This window comes from Balaenoptera musculus, chromosome 9, assembly GCF_009873245.2.
Source record: "Balaenoptera musculus isolate JJ_BM4_2016_0621 chromosome 9, mBalMus1.pri.v3, whole genome shotgun sequence".
Classification (NCBI taxonomy): Eukaryota; Metazoa; Chordata; class Mammalia; order Artiodactyla; family Balaenopteridae; genus Balaenoptera; species Balaenoptera musculus.
The window spans coordinates 3,931,377-3,945,509 of NC_045793.1; the positions used below are offsets into that span (position 1 = coordinate 3,931,377).

The following is a 14,133-nucleotide window of genomic DNA, read 5'->3' on the forward strand; positions in this document are numbered from 1 at the left end:
GAAGGTTTTTGAGTTTGTAGAAAACTCTCCAAGGTCTCCTTGAATACAATGCTGGCTGTGGTTCATTTTGGGAAAGCCTTCCATTCATATTCTCTCTCCCCCACCCCTTCCAGTCTCCAGCGGTGTTGCATTCTCTGGCACATCTCCTGGTGAGCTTTCTGAGATCAGCAAGCTCATGGGGGCTGCTGCCTACGTCCAAGAGAGATTCAGCACCTTGACATTGAGTCTCTCTCTTCACACCATCGGTTGAGTTCTGGGAAAACAGGCAGGCATTGTGTGCTCTGGACCACAGCGGGGACCAGCCAGAGTCTGGGTGCACGAGTACAGCCTTCCTCACCTCCTAGAAGAACGTTTCAGATGAAAGTCTTGACAAGCCCTGGTTTAAAGGGTAGCACATCTATTGCCTGGGTTAGCCACTGTGCTGGACATTCCTCTGTCTCTGTGCTTGGTGTGTGTATGTGTGTATGTGTGTGTGTGTGTGTGTGTGTGCGCACGTGTGTGTGTGTGTGTGTGTGAGAGAGAGGGAGACAGAGAGACAGAGAGAGAGACAGAGAGAGACACGAGAAACCTGAAATTGACTAGATAAGCTCAACGTGAGTAGAAGAAATATAATGGCTTCCTTGGTTTGTTCTTGACCAAGAAACATCACCACCGGACCACCGAATCTCTAAATACCCCTCCAACTGCTGAGGGTCATGACAGTCTCCCTGCTGGGGGTGATGAGGACACTTCTCCAACCACATAAAGCAGCAGAAACCACTTCAAAGGCACATATGCCTTCTGTTCTGACAATTCGATGATACACCCAGGTCCCCATCCACCTGCTTCTGAAGCCCGAGTGAAGAGACTTCTGGAAGATTTTAAATGAAAAGAAAATGTGCCGACATACTTGCTAATAGGGAGAGAGGTAATTAAGAGGCAGGGATTATGCTAAAGTGAAATTTTATAAGAATCATAAAGAGAAGTGGGTTCAATACTTTTGTTTACAGTTAGAACACTTTTTTATTTTAATTACTGTAGTCAAATCCATATCTGGCCAATTTTCCACTATTTTCCTAAACAGCTCCTCCGATTCCATACTTTTTTTTCATTCTGTTTTAGACGGCCATGTTTGCTAGCCTGTCCTCTTATAATAAACCCTCAAGTTGAATCCCCTGTGTTTATGCTTCCCCTTCCCTAGAAGCTAGTCCCTCAGTAATATTTTCTGTGCCTTTCAGTTGGACCTATTCTGACCACTGCTGGGGAAAATCTATTTATTGAGCGTAATATTTCAAATTCTCAATCACAGGATGGTCTTCAAGAGAAGTCATGTTTTTCAACCACCGTTTTCTAGTTTAGTTTTGAGGCATCAGGCTTCAGAGGGTCTCCATGAACATCTCTGTCGAGACGACACCATCCCAGGAATTAATCCGGGGTCAGAGTGTACTTCCTCGTTTGTTCTCCTCTCAGGAGGGGAGCCTGACCCAGGACCTACGGCTCCAGCCTCCACGTTTCCTGCACGGAAGTCGGGGCAGGGGTGTGAGGGGCACAAACCCACCCCAAGGGGGATCCTGATTAGCTCTGATTAACTCTGGCATCACTGGCTCCTCCTCAACCCGTGGAGCCCATTGGTCCAGCTCTCCCATAACCAAACCACTCAAATAACCCACATATTGGGATTACGGTTTAGTCACAAATACAAGGGATTACAATTAAATAATCAGAGCCTATGTGATCACTGGGGGTTTATCACATTCCCTTCCTTTCCACAGTTCCAGCCCCAAGACGCTCCGCCGAAGGGTGTACCAGAGTCCTCCACCCTTCCTTCTCAGAACAATTAGATCTTGTAATAAGGACTTCATGATAAAACTGCATTTATTTATAGCGTGCTGGGCCCTGTCCTAAGTGTTTTACATGTATGAACGAGAACGTCAAAATAAACCAATGAGAACAATACCGTAGTATAATATTTTCCCCTGAACTTTATAAATGAGGAAATTGAAGTCCAAGAAGAGTTAAGTAACTTTTTAAGGCTAAACTACAAGTAAATGGTCAGTAGGGTCAACGTTCAAGCTCAGGTGGTCCAGATCCAGCACATCACCCACTGCAGTGCCCTGCCTACACCATGGACCATCAAGCGACAGCCCAGCCCTGTGCCCTGCGATAATGGTGTTGGGTGGACACATGATTGATTCTATGTGCAGCGCTTTCATAAACCACAGCAAGAACAGGTCATGAGGAAATCCTGCCAACATCTATGAGTTTCTTGGATAACCGGGCTGTTACTCCAGAGCTCAGTAACACCCACATCCCTTTTTTCATGTGAAATTGTACGTACAAGTAAAATATTTTAAAAGCACAAATGCTCTAAGGAGGGGATCAAGTTCTGGTGGCTCCATCCCACCCCCTTGCTGGCTCCAATCAGGAACCCATTACTCAGGGAAGCAGAGTTTGAAAACCACAACAAATCCAAACTAAAGCCTGGGGTCTGGCTTCCATGAGCCAGTTTAAGGGGGACATCCTCTGGCTGACAAGGCACCAAAATGATGCTCTACCACGTAGACCTTTGACCTCCCTGGCTGAATCTTATTCACCCCAAGTTGCCAGAACCTCCCGTCTGCGGGCTGGGCTGGGCTCTGCTGTCTTCTCTGAGGTTTCCCTCTCTAGACCCCTGCCCACATACCCAGTGGCCTCATTCCTCCTCCTCCTCGGGCCATCTGTGTGTCCTGGACCACTGGCATCTGGCGGTGCTCTGACAGTGACTGGCTGATGTGGTCGGTCCGGGATCATCCCTAGTCCCTGCAATCATACACCTGATGCTCAGAGACACAGGGAGGGCGGTGGACCCGCGGGGTGGAGCCCCTGCCCGGGCTGCTCTGCGGGCGGGTCTGCAGGGGTCCAGGGCTCCCTGGGTCCTCTCAGGTACAGAGAGCCAGGGGGGGTGTGGGTGAGATGGCTTTTCATATGCAGTCTACACCCCTCTGGCTCCCTGGACTTGAACCAGGGTGCTGCGCTTTGAAACGGTGTGACATTAACTCACATTCCTATTCTTCACGAAATGATAGCAGAAAACATGCTTTTGTGAGTTTTTTGGCCTTAAGTGTACAGACGCACTACTTAAATCCAGTGGTCAGAGAGCTGACTGTCCAAGGCTACGCATCTCCTTATTATCTGCTGCATTATCTTTATCTAATTTCCTGCACTCTGGCACCATCTGACAAGTCAGGAACTACACATGCTATTAGCACATCTTTACATGAAGGATTGAGTCCCCCTGCCGGTCCCTGATTACCCGTTCAAAGTGCTGCCTGTGACACAGACGGTATTCCAAAAGGAGGGTCTGATGGGATTTCTCCAGCGTTGTTAAAAGTGCAGCCCAGTATGATGTGGGCCCTCACAACATATATTCGCATTCCAACCCTGTCTGGCCACAGAAAAAACAAAACTGCAAATCTTTATTTCGCATAATTTATTTAAGGAGTCTTGAATCAGTCTTACTGCAGCCTTGAGACCGCCTCTGGAGGGCAGTGTTGCCAGACCAGATTGTAGACGGGCAGAAAAAGAAGGTAAATCAGGGTCAAACCTAAAGATCTCAGCTGCCTGTTCCAGCTCCATCCTAAGTGCCAGGTACCTCTGACTGTGTTATCATAAAAATGTATGCTGTTGGTAGCTAAAGCGCCTCTGGCAGTTTCAACTAGATTATCGAATCCAGGAATATTTTTTTTCTGTCAGAATCTGTGCATTTTGGTCTGGGAACTTTAGTTTTCCTCTAATGATATACAGTTCAAAAACATTCTGATTTGACTTTCTACCTGCCAGATAAAGAGACGATCATAGTATCACAGAAAAAGAAGCTGTGATCTTTTTCTTTCACTTAAATTGAGAATTAGGTAATGCAAACTTCTAATCAAAAACAACTTATCGCATTGCTGTATTTATAAGCATCTCTTCTTCTCAAAGATCTGCATTTTCCCTAATGGGACTACTTCCTTTGATAACCACAAAAAAAAAGAGAGAAAAAAGTCAGCAGAAACAGTTATATATAGAAGATTTAACTCATACTTTTTTACTGAATGATTCTTTAAATTCTATAGTGCTTTACAATTTTCAAAACTTTCATGTACATGATTTCATATAATCCCATAAAATCCCCTTTTTAAAATCCCCTTCCCCTCACTGGTAACCACTAGTTTGTTCTCTATATCTGTGTCTGCTTTTTTTGTTTTGTTCACTAGTTTGTTGTATTTTTTAGATTCCACATGTAAGTGATATCATGCACTATTTGTCTCTGACTTATTTTTAACTCGCACTTATTTTTAAACTCAGACAAAATATTACAAATGCTAAATATTACCCATCTTAAGCAGGTCCTACAAAAGTAACTCCTACTGTTTCCCTAATAACTATTTTGTCTTCTCAACTGTTGCTCAGAATCAAATGATAAATGAAATCCTGAAAAGAAGAGAATTCATTTGCAGCCACTTATAAGCGGCCACGCAGGAGGGCCAGAGTTCTAATTTCAGAACTCTTTCAATTAAAAAAAAAAAAAAGGCTGGAGAAGTGTGATTGTTCAAATAGACGCGAGCAGAGAGTTTTTTTCAGGTGAGATGCCAATCCTTCACCCATTCCTTCAACAAAGACTTATTGAGCACTTTGGCTGTACCAGACACTGTACCAGGCAACTGGATACAGCAGCAAACAAATCAGCCAGAGATCCTGACATCAGTCAGCTGATATTCTACAATGGGGGGGGGAGACAAAAATAAAACAGGCATAATAAGAAAATTATATAATATGTCAGCAGGTGATAAATGCCCTGGTAAAAGAAAAGCAAAGCAGAGCAGGGTGGGGAACATCGGGAGTGATGGGCGGGGGAAATGCCACTTTAAATAGGGTGGGCAGCGTGGACCACTGAAAAAGCGATGCTGAAGCAGAGACGTCAAGGGCAGGAAGGGAGGACGTTCCGGCAGAGGGAACAGCCACTGCGGTGCCTTCCGGTCGTGACAGGGACCTTGGCATTTGCCGAGGGAAGTGAGGATCCTGTGCACAGATCCCAGCCTAGGAGCAGCCGGAGCAGCTCTGAGCCGGGGCAGGGACACCCAGAAGGGCAAGCGTCTGGAGCGAGGTCAGCAGACAAGGGCGTGGAGTGGCCTCGCGGCAGGACGAATCGGATGGGGGCAAAAGAGGAAGCACAGCCTGGACCATGGTGGGAAACCTCTTCCTGGGCGTCTGTCAAAGTAGGAACATGATTCTCAGGTGTCCGTAAGAGGGAGTGACAAGATACCAGGGGCCAAAACTGACCCCTCAAGCACTCCCCTGCTTCAGAGTCACTGCAACGAACCCCAGGAACAGCCAAAGGCTGAAGAACAAGACTGTGCTCTTCCTATGGTCTTGATGAAATGAAAGACCCACTGGAGGAGAAGCAGGAGTATTAAAGATCATGGAAGGCAGGAGCAGGGACATCAGGATTCTGCTCAGATGCGCTCCCTGTACCCGCGGAAACAAAAGCCTCCGGGTGATAGGATCTCCCCAGAGCTGCAGGACAGCCATGAGGAAGCATATCAACGATCGCATGTCCAGTAAGGAGAGCGCCAGACAAGGAAACCAGACACCCCCGCTTATCACAGTCAGCTCCTGTTGCTATAGAAACAGTGCCCCGGCTTTGACAGCATCCCCCTCTCCCTTTAATAGATAACCAGTCATTTAGGGGCTGAATTTTCTGTCCATTCAGAGGAACTAAAAATCTGGAAAAAAGAAAGAGAAACTAATGACACCTTTCTACGTCTAAAATGGAGATGAACTGATCACAGGCAGGACGGGAATTGGGGGAGAAAGAGTATCGTGCTAGAGCTGGGTGTTTCTGATGACATTTCCTATTATTTAGATGAAAACATGCCCTCTTCAGTTCTACATTGTAAATAGAGGCTCCGTGTAAAATGGATTCCAGAATCCACGTAAGATGAGCAGAGCCATACACCAGAGACAGAGCCTCAGGATGTCAAGGCTTCCCTGTGTGAACCTCTGATCCCCGACTTTTCCAACTTGAAAGGTCTCCAGTCAAAAGGCCAAAAAGCTCATTTCTAAGGCTGACCCTTAGCAACATCCTGAAGGCTGCAATGTTTGCTTTCATCATTATTATCTAGGAACCTGTCTGTCCACTCCTACTGCCCAGTCCCTCCCTCCCCACCCCTACACCCACCACGAATGCACACACTGTCTTTAGGAAATGGGTCCCTTCTTATCCTTTCCCATCACCCAACAAACATGCTCCCAAAGACAGGAAATGAGGGAACTGATAAGACTCAGGCACTCCAACATCTGTTGCCCTCCCAGGGGAATTTCCATTTCAGTCTTTTTGAGAACTAAAAAGTTTTAAGTGAGATGCAGAAAGGTAGAACGAAACTTCCTGTAGAAGTTTAGAAAGTGCTGATTTTGCCCAGAGATGACGATGCAGTCAAGGTCCAGAAATGATGAATTGTCCACATGAACACGGATTGCCCTGTGCCCCTCAGCTCAGGCTACGTGACACTGTCCTAACATAATCTCAGTGGTTTACAAACATAAGTTTATATCTTTCCCACTGAACGGCCACTACCTGGAATATTGCTCGTTTCTACGGCAAAAGGAAAGAGAGAGCACAGCAGCTCACGTGCTGGCTCATAAAGCGTCCACTTAGGAGAGCTAGCCTCACTTCCAGTCTATTCCAGCAGCCAAAGTCAACCACATGGCCACATGCAACTCTAAGGGGGGAGAGGAGGACAATCCCACAGGTGCCTGTGAGACCCATAAACACGTGCAGAGCAGCACCAACGACCCTCCCCCCGCCAGGAACACTTAGCTTGAAGTCCAGCTTGAAAACTCTGAGCCCAACTTGACTTCCCTGCTCCATCCCTCCACTTGCACCCACTGGTGACTCCTCCGCATCCTTCCACCTAACGAACCACTGTCCTCATGTAAGTTTCAGCTGAGCCTCTGTTCCTTCCAAAGGGCTGTTCTCGCCAGCAGTGCGCTCTGGGGTGAGGCAGTGAACAGATGGGTTCCCTATGGATTCAGCGACTCACCTGCAGCACACCTCCCTCACACCCGGCACGGGGAACACACATTTGCAAATCGGAAAAGATGAAATGAACGTGACGGAGAAGACCTAAAAGTTCACCTGGGAAACTAGCTAGGTGTCCTATAACGTAGCCAAGAGTTCCAGAAAATGGCATCCATTCTCTTCGTGAATATTCCCGAGACCATGTGGCAAGGTGAGCGGGGACGAAAGTCTAACCTTTGAGGCAGCCTGAAGAATAAGAAGGGGCACGGGACCACATGTCTCCATCGACTTCAGATACCCGGAGGCAGCAGTCTTTCCTCAGAAGCCGTGGAGATGCTGAGGAAGGGTGTACAGAAGCAACAAGGGGCCCTGAACAAGCAATGCATCTCCAGGGCTTAGAGCCGTTCACACGGGGGTCGGCTACCTTGTGTGGTTGCAAATATCTCACAGTTCTAAAAGCAGATGAGATAACTTCACCTCTCAGGACTTTTAAAGAGGTTTCTCAGTTTTGTTTTTAATTTGTAAATTACTGGATGGCATGTTGCATGAAGCATAGGAAGGGTTTGAGTACAGTTTAGAAAATTGAACGTTTTGGGGAAAATGATTAGGGAGACTGGAAGCCCGTGATTGTCTCCTGCATTCCTCTACCTCTAGTTTCTGCTTTACCCTCCCCCCGCTTCCCTTGTACAACTTCTTTTATTCCGAGTTCTTCAATGCTCCCTTACTCCATTCCTGCTCCCCTTCTGGCTGATGTCACCTTAAAATATATTAGGTGCACCATATATAAAATATACTGGATATATACAACCCTATAAATATATCACAGATAATATAATGAAGAGCCCATTGCTGTATGAAAGTGGCTGTATTAATTCCAGTAGTTCTGTCTTTAAAACAGACCTTCCCAAATAGTAAATAACAGGAGATAGAAAGGATTAATTGGTCTTCTCAATTCCAAATTGGGGAAGATGATAATATCACCTGTTCCATTTTTTTTTTTTAACAGAAGCATATTAAAACTGACCCCAAATCATCTAAGGTAAAAGCTGATATCAAATGAAATCTGAACACTAGAGAAAGTTAAAAATTGATTTTGACAATGACTGTGATGCCTTGGAAAATCCTTAAGTTCCTTTTGAATTAAAAACCATGTGTGTGTGTATGTATTTTTTTTTTCATTTCCATTGGGCATGGTGCTAGGATGCTTTTAATGCATTCTAAATGCCTTCAAGGTGTTTATCTACACACTGAAGGGATGAGTGAAAGTAAATTTGTTTGTCTTTTTTGAGGGAACGACTGTTCCAGGACGGAGTCTCCCTCTTTCCTGCATCCTTATAAGAGCCCAATCCCTGCCAGGTGTTCATCTACAGCATCCAGCCCCCAACACCTGCTGCTGTCAACTGAGATGTTCTCTAATCTGGGAGGCAGGGTGTTCACCACCTGGAATTCTACCATCTGGACCTTGTGGGCTTTACTGGCTTCTAGTCTTCCTGAAAAATTACCTATATACATTCCTCCATCATGGGACAAAACTGAACATCTCCTGTGCTTCAGATGGACCTGGATGTTGTTAGAAAACACAGAAAGAAATACATGGAGGAAAAAGAATAAAACTATTGGGGAAACCCATTCAGGGCAAACATCATGTACTACTGTGGCGAAACTGTTTGTTTTTTCCTTTGGCAATTAGCATACCCATTTAGAACCAAAATAAGTTAGACCGTTAGATTTCATAATGTTCATACTTTTGAAATTCAGTGATATAATTAAGTTAATTCCTCCACTCAATTACGGTACCACAGAGGATACTGAGAAGAACACAGGAGAGAAGGGAAGGCTGAGTTTCTCTGAGGTCCAGAGAACACAAGTGATTTGTGGAATATTATTCACATAATTACTAGTAGTCTTCTCATTTGTAAAATGAGATGTTATCAAATTTTTAAATGTTCTATTGCAGATAATTTCACGATGCTAGATCCTTCTAAAGATAAATGTTCCAAAAGTCATTAACCAGAAAGGCTGAGTGCGGTTTTTTTTCCAATGTACATAAAATCAAACCAATGTGCTTAAAATGGAGGAAAATCAAAACATGGCACATGGGCACTCAATGCCCTTAACGCTAAATTTATTAGGCAGAATTTAATTTTAAAAGGGTTACTGTACATATTATTTTTATAGGCAATGCTCTATGAAAGGGATCAATAGTGTACGTTGCAGAGAAGCATTCCATATGCACTTGACAAATGCATTGTTATCACCAGAGTAATTAAAAGGAACAGGGTTATATACAATAAGATTGTACATCTTACTCAGCAATTCCTGCCAGTTGCTTGCAAAAATTAAACTCATTAATCATTCCGACTCTATTAAAGGAGAAAAAGCTTGGGGTATGAAATAAAAAGCTCTATTTTATGAAGGAAAAATGTCCAAAGCCAACATCTAGAGAAATTCCTGTCTACAGAGTGATACTAGGATATTAATCTCATGTGGGAAAATGAGTTGATTTCATTGTCAAAAATATAAATCGATATTATGCTATTCTAATACTCCAGATCTCCTTAAATCTAAAGTTAACATATACAAGTAAATTATTTAAAAGTGCTCACTGGCAGGAATAAAAAAAAGCATGCCATATAAAACAGGCTGCTGTGCCCACTTCAACATACCTTACTGCTACACAGAACTCAAATCCACTGAGAAGGCAGAATGCTCATTTTTCACAAATTCGGCTTTAAGCAAACCTGTACGTTTTTGGCTGACTCTACAGAGAAAAGGCTTGTTAACAGATTGAAATTTATTTGCTATAATTCACAGTGGACAATTGACTCATCCAAATGAAAAAAATTAGGCTTACCCTGATTAATTTTTCAAACCAACAGATTACTCTTTGTTATGGTTCTCCCCAAGCCAAGGTAACTACGGAGGTGAAATGAGGTACACGTAGTGGTGCTTTAAAAAATACAAGGTGCAGTGCAGAGGCAAGGTATTTTTGATGCTATACTTGGTTTCACTCATCAGTCAACTAGCACTTAATCCTTGTTTATGTCACCATTCTTACTTCCTTATAACACAGACAACTTCCCAATGATGACTACATGCTCTGTGCTGAGACAGTAAGCAAAATTTTGTTATATATACTTTACCAAAACATTCACAGAGAGACTGTCTTAGACAGTAAACACTTCTCATGTGTTTAACATTGTTCTGGAGTGCAGAAAATAAACTTTTCATGAGGACAACTGTTGTGACCAGCAGGGCATTATGATATGGTGTTATAGGGCATTAAACCCATAAGGATACCCCAAAGCTTATCTAGTGAAATGCTTAATGTTATAAGAAAGAAATCAAGATAGTGGGAAAATGTAACTGTACAAGCTTATGTATATTGTATGCCACGCTGGGGGGTGGCAGGGATGGCAGTACTAGAAGTAGAAATAAGGAGATTAGGCAGAATGTTATTTAGAATAAGGAGTTGTAAAGAGAGGGGAATGACAAGGTTAGGGATATATTCTACGCAGATATCTTGTCAACACCACAGAAACGGTCTAGCGCCCAGCTGCTTGACATGTGGAACAAGAGCTGGGAAGAGAAATCAAGATGGTGATTGCCAAGGTCCTTCCAATTCTCCAGTTCTCCAATTCTGTAAAACAGGAACGCAAATATCTCCACAAGAAATGCTAGGACATGTATACCAGAGGAATAAAGCTACTTTAGCCATCTGCTAATACAGAAGCTGCAAAATATACTCAGCTCCCTTTATCTTCATTCTAATTTATCCCAAAACTAAGTTATCTTAAAAAGAAAGCAAGGAAGGGAAAGAATAGAATAGTGGAGACCAAAACCTTGGAGTGTAGGTTCTCCCAACCTCCTGCATGAAAGGGAGGAGGAAAAAATGATTTACCAAAGAATTCAAAGGCCAAGGTCAGAGAGAGACAGGACATGAATTCATGTGGCATCATGAAAGACATATGATGCAAAAGTGTGAAGTGCAGGGTGATGGTCAACAGGAGCAAAAGCGATAACAACAAAGACTGAAGAGGAGCCAGGCCATTATATCAAGTAATTAAGAGGACACTGATGACATTTTGTGTGCAGTTTCTGCAGTGAAGACAGTTAAGAATGTGAGTCTGCCGTCAAGCTAAATAAGGAAAAGAGGACCCTCGGAACAAGTTAGTGGATTCAGTTTTAGACCACTTGATTGAGAAGATGAAACCTCCAAACAACCCTATGACATACCATAGCTGTTCTGTAGGTGAGTTACACTAAGCATTGTCAAATAAGTCATGAAAGCAATGGGATCAAGCAGGTGGTTGAAAGTTTTAGCCTTTTTCTCAATACGTTAGGAAGATAATATGAACCTAAATATTTTTAAAAGCATTTGAAATTGGAGCAGAAGAAAGTAAGAGGAGATATAAACATTTCTGTGGAGCCAAGCTGCTTAAAAAACTTAAAGTTGATAGACTCCAAGGATAAATTATCAGGATATTGGCATCATACCGGTGAAAAATCAAGGTGGAGAGGAAGAAGAAGGGCTAGTTGCTGCAGACATACAGGAAGATGAAATACATCGAAGCAGTGACCTCATAAGCTGATACACAGCATAAGCAGTGATTTTTGCTCAATCCCTGTTTCGGCCAAATTGCTGTTTTAAAATCCTGTTGTCATCACATTTGTATTCTTAGGAAATCATGTGTCACCAAAAATGAAGAACACAGGAACATGCTGATGTGGCCCCAACAAGACTACTGCCCTGAAAGTTATCCATGTCCTCCCAAAGTCCTTTAAGAAATCAAAAGGAAATGCTCAAGCAGGGGCATGACAAAGTTCAGTATTTTAAAAATAATTGAAGTTAATTCCTATCGGAAGTTACTAAATTCCATTAAAAGTCACTTCCAGCAACATTCCCTTTAAGAGTCAACTTATTTTTAAACCTACAAAATGAATTTTAAACCAAAATAGCTACTGATTCCTCAGAGGGATTTCCCAAATCATTGACTTTATACTTAAATAAATCTAAGATTGATGAGGAAGCTCTAATAGAAAAAGCTGACCCACCCCAAGCAGGCTTTTATGTAGTGCTACACAGCAGAGAGGTCCCTTACATGTGTAGTTGGTGCAGATAGTTAATGCATTACCAGTCACCCGCCCCGCAACTTCGGCATTTGACTTATCTCTTCTAGACCTGATAACTACCTTCAATTTTATTTTGTGGAGAATTGCCCGTTCTCAGGCATGTGTGTGTACACCCATAAAGAGGTCAAGAACTACCTTTTATTTCCCCGTTTCTGGATGGAAGGGCGAGGCACAAGGTTCATTGGATTTTTAAGGTATGGTGTTTACCATCATCTCAGTGACCAAGGTGGGAAAGCTGTTTCTGTTCCATGGAACAGACAAGCCACAGAAGGGCAATGACACACCAGCCTTAGTGTTGGGACTCCAAACAGAAGTGCTGAAGATTTCCTGTGCGCTAATGCAAAGGACTCTTCAGAACCTCGGACAGCTCCCACCTGGGCCCATCAGATGCCCAAACTGCTAAAGTACATGTTTACGTGGCCGCCCCAAGATACACAGAATGATACGTAATGTGTGCCTAATCAGTTGTATATCTTCAGGTTTATATTTGAGTAGCAGGATGGTTACTCAAGATTGTTTAATCTTGACAAGGGCTGGAATCAGAAAAGCAGTTCTTACATCTACTTTCTTTAGCTAGTGCTCTTACCTTCAGCAAACAGCAGCCACTGTGCCTGGAGGAAAAGTAATCTGTTTAATGTGCACTCCTATCATTTAGCACATTTTTAGACATAGTTTTTTCAATTCCGAATATTTTTTCTGAGAAAGGCACATAAAAGTTTTCAAGAAATTGATGCTACGTTTAGCCGTGTGTCATTGTTTACTCATACATTTTAAACATGATATATATATCTCATAAGGATACGACATACACATACACTATATTTATACCTACACCTACACCTACACACACACACCCTTTTTTGTATTTTCCAGGAAACAAAAAATTGATGTCAGGAGTTAATGAATTTAAATTACAAATACTGTTCAGAGCCATTTCAGCAGAAATCATTTGCAAATGTTAAATTCATAATTTGCTCCTCGGTTCAACCCTTTTGCTTATCTGAGAAACAGTTCTAGACATATGTCAAATTGAAAAGGCGGAATATGTGCTCAAAGCTAAGATGAGGAGAAAAAAAAAAAAAAAAGATGGGTGGAGATGATCTAAAACAAAATGCAGAAACTCTCCCCTTTCCTTTCCCCTAGCGACACCTAGAGCCTGTTAGGAAGAAATTGCTCATGGTTTTAACTTCAAGCATAACACAATTCAACAGTTTTAAGTCAGATTTGAGGCAAAAAGTGCATCATTTCTTTCTGCATTGCAGCTCAGTGGTCTTCCCCAAGATTCTCAGGAGTTTAATCCTCCAGAATTTTTCAATTGCCCCAATGAAACTGCTCCTCAAAGATTCTGGCTCCTTGAACCTGAGAATTCATGCATTTCCCTCAGGACCTGACCCACTGAAGTGAGGGACATCTCCGTGCTAGCTCTCTTTTAACCAGGGGAGTCTAGAAATAACCCAAAATAAGAAAATCTCATGCAAGATCCGATACAGGGTGTGTGTGCACACGCGCACACACACACACACACGAACCACATCTCCCACAAACTCTTGTCATGTCTATTACACTCTCCACATCCTCCACTGATAAAACAAAACAAAAACAACCAGTGATCCCAGGCAGGACATGCTGAATGACCACAGCTTCCTGCTCAGGGCAGGGACATGAATTGCCCGGGGTATGTCGGGGTAGGCCGTCTGAGAGGCTTGTGTGAGGACCTGTGCCCAGGTGCCCCCAGGTGGGAAACTCTCAAAGCTACACACAGTGAGCTCTAGGACCCAACACAGCCAGCCAGGGGCTGTGCCAGCCAAGCCAGCCCTGCCTGCCTGCCTGAGAGCTTGTCTGGGATTTTTCTCTTTTTTTCTGGGAAGAGAAGGTCTCAGAAACATCACTTTCCTCTCTCCGTGGCCTTCCCTGGCCCTCTGAACAGATGGACAGGATCAATAGAGGTGGTTGAACTCATCCACCTCTGCAGCCGGCAGGTG

The 14,133-nt window shown here is 43.4% G+C and overlaps 1 protein-coding gene across 4 annotated transcripts in view; it reads right to left on the minus strand.

Moving 5' to 3' along the window:
• Positions 1-14,133, minus strand: part of DPP6 (dipeptidyl peptidase like 6) — a 1,079,206-nt gene that overhangs the window by 805,375 nt on the left and 259,698 nt on the right. The gene's annotated exons all lie outside the window — the stretch shown is intronic.